This window comes from Spinacia oleracea, chromosome 6, assembly GCF_020520425.1.
Source record: "Spinacia oleracea cultivar Varoflay chromosome 6, BTI_SOV_V1, whole genome shotgun sequence".
NCBI classification, from domain to species: Eukaryota; Viridiplantae; Streptophyta; class Magnoliopsida; order Caryophyllales; family Amaranthaceae; genus Spinacia; species Spinacia oleracea.
Genome location: NC_079492.1, coordinates 79111040 through 79120957, shown reverse-complemented (window position 1 = coordinate 79120957; position 9918 = coordinate 79111040).

Sequence of the window (9918 nt, the reverse complement as noted above, 5' to 3'; positions counted from 1 at the left end):
TTTTTTTTTTAATTATTTACTTGTTCATATTAACGACAGACTCATTAAATTTGTTATTCTTAGTTTTAACCAATTACTTCGAACAATGGGGCTTGTCGTAGTAACATAGTGCAAATAGATTATTAACGACAAAAAATTCATTTCGTCGTTAATAGGTTGTCGTTAAAACTGCGAATTCTAGTAGTGAGTCCAAGGATCCTGTGGGTTCGCCGAAGAGGAGAGAGATTGAAAAGAACTCCATCAGCCCTAGCCTCACTCATAGCCGGCATCGAACGAGCAACCAGTTCATCTCCTACAAATCAAACTCCCAGTCCCTTTCAAGAATCACCAAATGTTTGCCCCCGATCAACTCACCCAACTCATAGCAGTTGTCGCCAGCCTCACCACCAATGTGGAGAGCATAAGCAACCGACTGGGTATTGTGGAACAGGCCACACCCACCGATGACTTAACCAAGAAGATCGAGAGTCTGGTCAATAAGGTCACCAATCAAGAGAACTATTTTGACACCTCAATGGAGGACAACCTCAAGGGGAAGGAGAATCTGCCAGACAAATTCTCCGCCAATGACATTCCAAAATTCAAGTCGACTGACAATCCTAAATATCACCTCAAGAACTTCAGAGCTACAATGGCCATTAAGGGGGTCGAACTCGAGCTATATCATGTGGTATTCCCTATGTCCCTAGAACCTGTCTTCCAGAAGTGGTATTACTCACTCAAAGAACATCAAACCAGTACATGGGAAGCGGTCGCTCGAGCATTCATGGAGCAGTATCAGCCCAATATTCAACTTCAAACTACTCTAAGGGAGCTACAGGTTCTCAGGCAAGGACGTCAGGAAGGCTTCACTAATTACCTTAACGGGTGGAGAGAAATGGCATCCCAAATGGTGACCCGGCCCTCCGAGAGAGAATTGGTCAAGATTTTTATTGCGGGATTTCTTCCGAAATACAATACTCACATGAAGTACCTAGGCTTGGAAAGCTTCAAGAGAACCTATGACATTGGGGTCTATATAGAGGACGACCTGATGAAAGCACCAACAGTCCCGGCTCCACAAGCTGAAAAGTGGAAGGGTAAGAAAGCTGAAGCAACACACAAGGTCCACGAGGTCAACGCCCTAGACGCTCCTCAAGGTCCAAAGCCGAACAATTTCAAGAACAGCACCAATCAGCGCAACTTTCAGGGCAGACCACAAAGGGTCTTTACAAACCTCGGAATTTCTTACAGTGAGGCATTCGATCAGCTGGTCGAAAACAGGTCATCACACCACTCGGCCCTACACTCGACCCTCTAGTTGACAAAAGATCCAAGAGCTGGGATCCTACAGCCCATTGCAAATACCATCAAGGTAAGGGCCATGACATTGAAGATTGCTTTAAGCTCAAGCATTTGATCCAGAATATGGTCGACAACAAGACCTTGCCCCTACCTCCTGGAGCCAAACAAACTCCCTCGGTGCAAGCCATCTCCTATGACTGTGAAGGTGAATGAGAGGAATTTCCATGCAACTTAATCTCTACGATATATAAGCTAGGTTACGAGCTAATGGTTCCAAGCTTCTGCCGTCTCCTTCCAAGTGCTCAAAACTGGGTGATCCCCGAACCAAGGGTAACCACCAACATTCGAGAAAACATCTGCCCCCTCGCCACCTTGAAGGCTTTGGCCTTCTCCGATTACGATCTCATGTTGACTGCCCAGCAGACCGTCAAACTCCAAGGTGTCACATACAAAATCCTGGGAGTCCTCGATTTGGTCTTTTCCTTAGACACCTACTACAACAGTGCTGAATTTCTAGTCATCGATGTGCCTGCCAACTTCGATCTACTATTCTGAGAGCCTTGGTTCGAGGAAGTATTGGACGGCCCTGCCTGCCTTACCCTTAAAGGCTCGAGCATCCGTGACACTTCCATCAAGCAAAAGTCGGCTTTACGCTAGGAAAAAGATGAGTGCATCCAAGAATACCACCACAGGTGGGAAATCTCTGCTCGTACAATCAAGCCTGGGCTGCCAGAGGGGAAAATGGTGAGAATGTTCCTCTTAGGGCTCAATACTTCATGCAAAGGCTGCTTCACTGCATTTCCCTACAGCACGTGGGACCAAGTCTAGGATCAAGTCTTGAAGATCTGTGCATGTAGCCCCGCCTATGATAATTATGACGATGGCGTGGATGTTTGGGAATACCCCGAGAACTATCTTTACGATTAGTGTCTTTGTTCAAGTCCAGAGTCTGTCTTTCAATTTTAGAGTCTAGCAACGAGTCTAAGAGTCTAGGACTAGAATCTTGCATCAATCAAGAGCCTCTAAAGGCCGAGCTTCAAGTCAAAACAGTCGATGTAATTATTGCTGATTTCAATAACACTTTAATTTCTGCTTACTCTTCGAGTTCTAATTCAAAACACAATCCTAATCCAAAAAACCTTGCTTCACAAGATACTGACCTTGAAATTCTAAAAGCTATTGAAAATCATGAAAACAAGACGCCCATAATTGAGGAAACAGAAAAAATTAACCTTTCTAACAACGGTGATTCAAAACTGAAGGAAATAATGCCCTTGGTCCAAGTATGCATTTAATGCTAAGTCTAATAAATGCGGTTCAGTATTAATTATACAAATTAATAATTTAGTGAGATCAAGTGAACTGTATGCCTAGCTAGAGGTCGCTTCAGTTCAAGTGGAATTAATAATATTAATCCACAGCTTACTCTTGACTGAACCCGTAGGGTCACACAAATAGTACGTGAACGGATCAAGATGGAATTAAATACTCCATTTATGGATATTCAGAATCGACGGATCTCGGTTCCAGTGGGAGCTGAAATCGTCAAAAGGCAAATTATGGATATTCCGAAAACGATGATATTGCCGGAAACGGAAATATGGATCGTATCGGAAATATAAATATTATCCAAGTCATAGATGTTGCCGCAAACGGAAACATGGTACGTATCGGAAAATATTATCGGAAATGGAAATATTGCCGGAATCGGAAATATTGCCGGAAACGGAAATATTGTCAGAATCGGAAATATTATAGGAATCGGAAAATAATTCCGGAATCGGAAATATTAAATATTTGTTCGAAACGGAAATTAATTCCGGAATCGGAAATGTTAAATATTGTTCGAATCGGAAATGAATTCCGGAATCGGAAATTTAATCGGAAGCACGTGTACGAAATAAGCATCGGACGAGCTTGCTAGACGAAGGCTCAACATAAAGCCAGGCCCACGTCCATCAAGCCCAGCGCGCGACACAAGCAGCCAAAGGCACGCCAGGCCCAGCGCAAGGCCAGGCCCAGCGCGCCAAGGCTGCGACCAAGGCTGCGAGCAACAAGGCTGCGAGGCAGCGCATGGGCTGCGAGGAAGCGAGCTCGTGTGGGCTGCCAACGATGGGCTTTGCGCGCGTGCGGGCATGGCCTGCTCGCATGTGGGCCGTGCTCGTGTGCGTGTTGGAGTTTGTGCATGCATCGAATCCTTAAGCGATTAGGACTAGATTAATTTTCTGAATTACTAGTTTAAGGGAACTCTAATTCTAATAGAGTTAGAATTCTTGAGTCCTAGTAAAATTCCAATTCCATATTCCTACTGTATAAATATGTGATGGCATTCACAAATTTATGACAACATAATTTTCAATCATACATCTAGTTTTAAGGATTAAAACTAAGTATAATATTTGCCATAATATTCGAGAATATTCATAGAACCTTAGGTGCAATTCTAGTTAATTAAATCTAAGGCGGATCCGAACGTGTTGTGGACTATCTACGGAGGGACGACATTTGGAGTCCTAGGCTTGTTCTTGTTCGGTTCGGGCGCAGCTAGGGAGGGCACGCTACAAAGTGTATGTGTCCTAAATTATGCTAATTGTTATGTGGCAATTAATTTGGATTCCTGGCTTTATGGTTTTTCCGCATGATTTATATTCAATTATATGTATCATAACCTAACAGTGGTATCACGAGCCTCTAATTAATTCCATAATAATTAGTTAATATGGTTAAATTTTATAAATTTGCAATGAATTAAAGGGGTGATTAATTCGAAATTTTCAATTTTTGGTAATTAATTGCAAATTCGTGCGATTATTTAATTATATGTTCGAAGCCTAACTATGACTTTTCAATAATGTCGGAATCGTATAATTTTATAGTGTATTTCACATGTAAACGGCGTTTTAAAATTTTGACTAAAATCAAAGATTTGATGCCGAACCCAGAATTCCCAAATTCGAAGCCTAACTATGACTTTTCGAAGGTTTTAGTTTTTCGAACGCAAAATTTGTAATTTTTAAGATGTTAAATTAAATATTTGCACTTCTTGTTGTTAAATCTTGAATTTTTGATTGACCTACTGTATATGTTTAACAAGTTTGAATGCCTAGCCTTGTTAATTATGCAATCTAATTTGTAATTATGATTAATTTGTTGAAAATTAGAATAATTTAGAATTAATTTGATTTTCATAATTAATTATAATTTAATTAGAAACTTATGATTAAAAACCACCATAAAAATTGTAAATTTATGATAAATTTTAAATTTTATGACCTAGGCTTGAATCCATGATAATCGGAAATCAATTGAATAATAAATTTTCGATTTTTCGCCCTAAAATTATGAAATTAATATTATTTATTAATTTGTCATTAATTTTAAATAAAAATTTTAAATTTTTATGCGATTCGTTCATATAACTTGCACGCACAAAGCAATGGACGCTTCGTGTTACCCTTAAGGGGTGTTGTATAGTGCGGGCATGCGACGACGAGCAAGGGAGCTCGTCGCCCGTGCGGCACGAATGCAATGAGCAAGGGCATGGTGCACGAGCACAAGGCAGCAGCCCTGCCTTGTGTCGTGTGCCACGAGCTATGGATGAATGGGCATGGGCGAAGGCAAGGCATGGCAGTCGCGTGTGGGCAGCAAGCGAGCTGCGCCACAACGCGCACTTCCTCGCGCAAGATTGTTAATTATACAACCTAATTTGTAATTGTAATTAATTTGTTGAAATTCGAATAATTTAGAATTTGATTTGATTTTCATAATTAATTGACAATTTAATTAGGTATCCATGATTAAAAACCACCATAAAAATTGTTAAGTTTTGATAAATTTTAAATTTTTATGACCTAGATTTGAATCTATGATAATCTGAAATTAATTGAATAATAAATTTTCGATTTTCACCCTAAATTTATGAAATTAATATGATTTATTAATTTGTCTATAAATTTGAATTAAAAAGTTTTAATTTTTATATAATTCGCTCATGAATGTTGCACGCACAAAGCAATGGACGCTACGTGTTACCCTTAAGGGGTGTTGTATAGTGCGGGCATGCGACGACGAGCAAGGGAGCTCGTCTCCCATGCGGTACGAATGTAGCGAGAACCGGGCGTGGCATGCGCGCAAGGCAGTAGGCTGCCTGGGCGTGTGTGCTGCGAGCCATGGGCGATGGGAGATGAGGCAAGGCACAAGGAGCGAGCAGGCGCGCGTGGGCAACGAGGGATGCTGCGCCACAGCGCGCGCTGCCTCGCCCAGCGAGCATACCAGAACGCGTCGAGCAAGCAGGCTGGGCGCATGCGTGGATGGCCTGGCTGCGTACGCGTGTGGCCTGCTCATGCATTGCCATGCGATCATTCGAGGGGCATTGCTGCCTCGTGCACTCGACGGGACATGGGCGCAAGCCCATGGCCTCGTCTTGATCCGATTGATGCGCTTTGAATTTAATTTTAAATTTTCAGTTCGGAAACGATTTTAATTAATTTTGAAATTCGTAATTTAAGTTTTTCTCGGAATTTAATTTTGAATAATCTAATTATTATAAATTTTATTTATACTAATTATTTTACTAAAATTAAAACCTTGAATAAATTTAAATTTATTTATTTAATTCAACTGAAAATAAATTAAAAGATTCAATTATAATTTATATGAGCTTTAAATTTTAATTAAATTTGTATGTTTCCGGTTAGACTAGGAAATACAATTTTATGTTTAAAATTAGTAAAGCATGTAAATTTATTGGTTTACGTGGGAGCTTTTAGTCATAAACTCTTGATTAGGTCTACATTCCTTTAAGGTTAAAACAACTTGATTAAAATTAATAAGAATTGAATAATTGGTAGATTATTGGAAGCCTTGATTAATTGCTGCAAATATTTATGTGATGCATAATATGTTCTACTAACCAGCTATGTGGGCCATTCATTGATAAATGAATGGGTGAATGGTATATATTTGTATATGTACTGCTTTGCAGGTTATTGAAAGTGACTATTATGGCCCAAATAGGATAGAAAATATGGTCTGCGTACCATTAATTTGAATGTAAAATTGGTCTAACGCACCAAAGTTTTTTAATTTAAATTTGGTCTGCGTACCATCAAATAGTTGTAATAGTTTAAATTGTAGCTTATCCTATTTGAAGAAAATGGCGCTTCCCATGGTGAAATTCAAGACGAAGTTTCCAATCCATTTTCAAGACGGAGTTTGATGTTGAAGCTTCAAGATGAAGTCGGGCCATACTAGATCACATTTATATCTTATGCATGTTTTAAGTTATTTATTGCTTTAAATATGTCTTAATTATACATGAGATTATGGCTTGATTATGTTGCATGATTAAGGATTTTAGTTCACTTAAAATCTAACCAACATAGTAAGAGCCTTAAATTCCAAACTTTAAAATTTAGTTAAAAGGTGCCATGCCAAAATAACACTTACTTGGATAAACCTTTACATCAATCTTAGTAATAGTTTTCCGCCTAAGGGAGGTGTTACTTATTGATCCTAAAGGGGTAAGGTACACAAATAATTGTGTGTACATGTTAGTTTTGGTAAAACTCAACGATATAAGTAAGGAGTCCTTTTATGTCGTGGCAAATGTGATAGGTTTACCTAATAAGTTCTTAGACGTACCTATCAACCAAGAGTAGTTTCTAGACTATTAGCAAAGGCTTTGCTTACCTAAAATATTTTAGAATTGAGTCTAAATACATAATGTGCTTAATTCTTCAATGATTTAAGGATCTTGGAATCATTTTATTCACACCTGCCGGAACACATAACTTGAATAAAATGCTTAATAAATGATAAATTATGCATGTTTGCTAGAATTTAAGTTTATTAAGAGAAACTGTGAATGGTTATTTATTTGTTTAGTCTTTTCAATTGTAGTTTTTACTATGGCAAACAACAATCAAAACATCATCATGGGTTCTGAGCTTATGGTCAAGCTGAACCTAACAAATTTTCTTGAATGGGAAGCTAAGCTAGTTGAAGTAGTCAGACTCAATGGATTTGAGTATGTACTGTTCCATCTCATGACAAGCTACTATGCCAGAGATATGACCCCTGAAAGATATGCCGCCTGGGATGCGGACGTCAAAAAGGTTATGAGTCTCATACTGAACAATATCCCTGATGAATGGGTTAGAAGGTTTGTAGCTTACGAACCTTTTACGCTCATCAAGAATCTGAGGGATATCTGTCGTGGAAACACGGAGGACAGGGACCTAAACGTCCATGAGTTGATTGAATCAATGTCTGGTCTAAAGGTTAGTTCTCATAACAGGTGTTTTAGGATGGAGGTCCAAGAAACACATGTTCAGCTCCTTCGCACTAAACAAAGAATTGGTGTCCCACTAAGGTTCCATGTAGAGCTTATGCTTTCATATTTTGATCGCCTAAGTCTGCTAGGAACACCAATAAGCGAAAGGATGGCAGTCTCTATCTTGCTCAATTCACTGCACAGTGGGTTTGGTCGATTTAAGAAACTATACCTAAGTGAACCAAGAGAAGAAACAGTTGCAGAGTTTGTTCACCTTGTCAGAAAGGTTGAGATAGTACTCGACTATGAAGCCAAAGATTTATTCAAGGCTAAAGGGAGACCCTTCAAGAAAGGTGGAAAGTCCAAGGGCAATGCTGAGTTAAAGAAGAAGACAAAGCAGGACAAGTCCACATTAAGCTGTCTTTATTGTGATGGAATTGGTCATTACAAGAGAGAATGTCCAAAGCTTAAGGAAGATCAGAAGAACGGAATAGTCGTTCCATCTTCAGGTATTTTCGTTATAGACTATATACTTGCTAATTCAACTTCTTGGGTATTAGATACAGGTTGTGGCTCACACTTATGTTCCAATTCGCAGGGACTAAGAAGAAGTAGAAGGTTAAGCAAGGGTGAAGTCGACCTACGAGTGGGAAATGGAGCACGGATTGCTGCATTAGCTGTAGGAACTTATTATTTGTCGTTGCCCTCTGGGCTAGTTTTGGAACTGGAGGATTGTTTCCATGTTCCAAGTCTTACTAAAAACATCATTTTTGTTTCTTGCTTAGATGCTAAGGGATTTTCCTTTTTAATAAAAGACAATAGTTGTTCGTTTTATTTTAAACAAATGTTTTATGGATCTGCTAGATTAGTCAATGGACATTATTTATTAGATCACGACAAACAAGTTTATAACATAAATACAAAAAAGGCCAAAAAGAATGATTCAAATCTCACCTATATGTGGCATTGTCGATTAGGCCATATAAACATAAAGCGCATAGAAAGACTTCAAAAGGAAGGAATTCTAGAACCATTTGACTTAGAGGATTATGGTAAATCCGAATCATGTTTACTTGGAAAAATGACAAAGCAACCTTTCTCTGAAGTTGGAGAAAGAGCACCTGAACTATTGGGTTTAATCCATATAGATGTATGTGGACCAATGAGTACAAATGCTAGAGGTGGTTTCAGCTACTTTATCACTTTCACTGATGACTTCAGTAGATATGGTTATGTCTACCTGATGAAGCATAAGTCCGAATCCTTTGACAAATTCAAGGAATTCCAGAGTGAAGTAGAGAATCAATTAGGCAAGAAGATTAAGGCATTGCGGTCTGATAGAGGCGGTGAATATCTGAGCTATGAATTTTATGACCATCTGAAAGAATGTGGAATTCTATCAGAATTGACTCCTCCTGGAACACCTCAATAGAACGGTGTGTCGGAACGGAGGAATAGAACCTTGCTAGACATGGTTAGATCAATGATGGGTCAGGCCGAACTTCCAATAAAATTTTGGGGACATGTACTAAACACAACTGCACTCACTATAAATAGAGCTCCGTCTAAAGCTGTTGAAAAGACTCCATATGAGCTATGGTTTGGAAAGCCTCCAAAAGTGTATTTTCTTAAGATTTGGGGTTGTGAAGTATACGTCAAACGATTAATTTCAGACAAACTTCAACCAAAATCTGACAAATGTGTCCTGTGGGCTATCCAAAGGAAACAAAGGGGTATTACTTCTACAATACATCTAAGAACAAGGTGTTTGTTGCTCGAGATAGTATCTTTTTGGAAAGAGATCACATTTCCAAAATGACAAGTGGGAGAAAAGTAGACCTCGAAGAAATTCGAGCCGAACAACAAACTCTAGAGAATGATCAAGATGACATTCAGGTTGATACTCAGAGATCTTTAGAAGTATCTGGTGAGAATCAAGGACCATCTAGAAATGTAACCCCGCGTAGATCGTAGAGATATAGATCTCAACCAGAAAGGTACTTAGGTATTTCGACGAACGAGAGCTATGAAGTTCTATTACTTGAAAGTGATGAACCTGGGACTTACAAACAAGCTATGACGAGCCCTAGCTCCAAGCAATGTTAGCAATCGCTGCATATTACGGTTACAAAATACGGCAGATGGATGTCAAAACCGCTTTCTTAAACGGCGTTTTAACAGAAACTGTGTTTATGACACAGCCTGAGGGTTTTAAGGATCCAAAGAATGCTAAAAAGGTATGCAAGCTTAAGAAATCAATCTACGGATTGAAGCAAGCATCAAGGAGCTGGAATATACGTTTTGATGAAGCAGTCGGTGACTTTGGTTTCATCAAGAACGCAGACGAATCTTGTGTATAC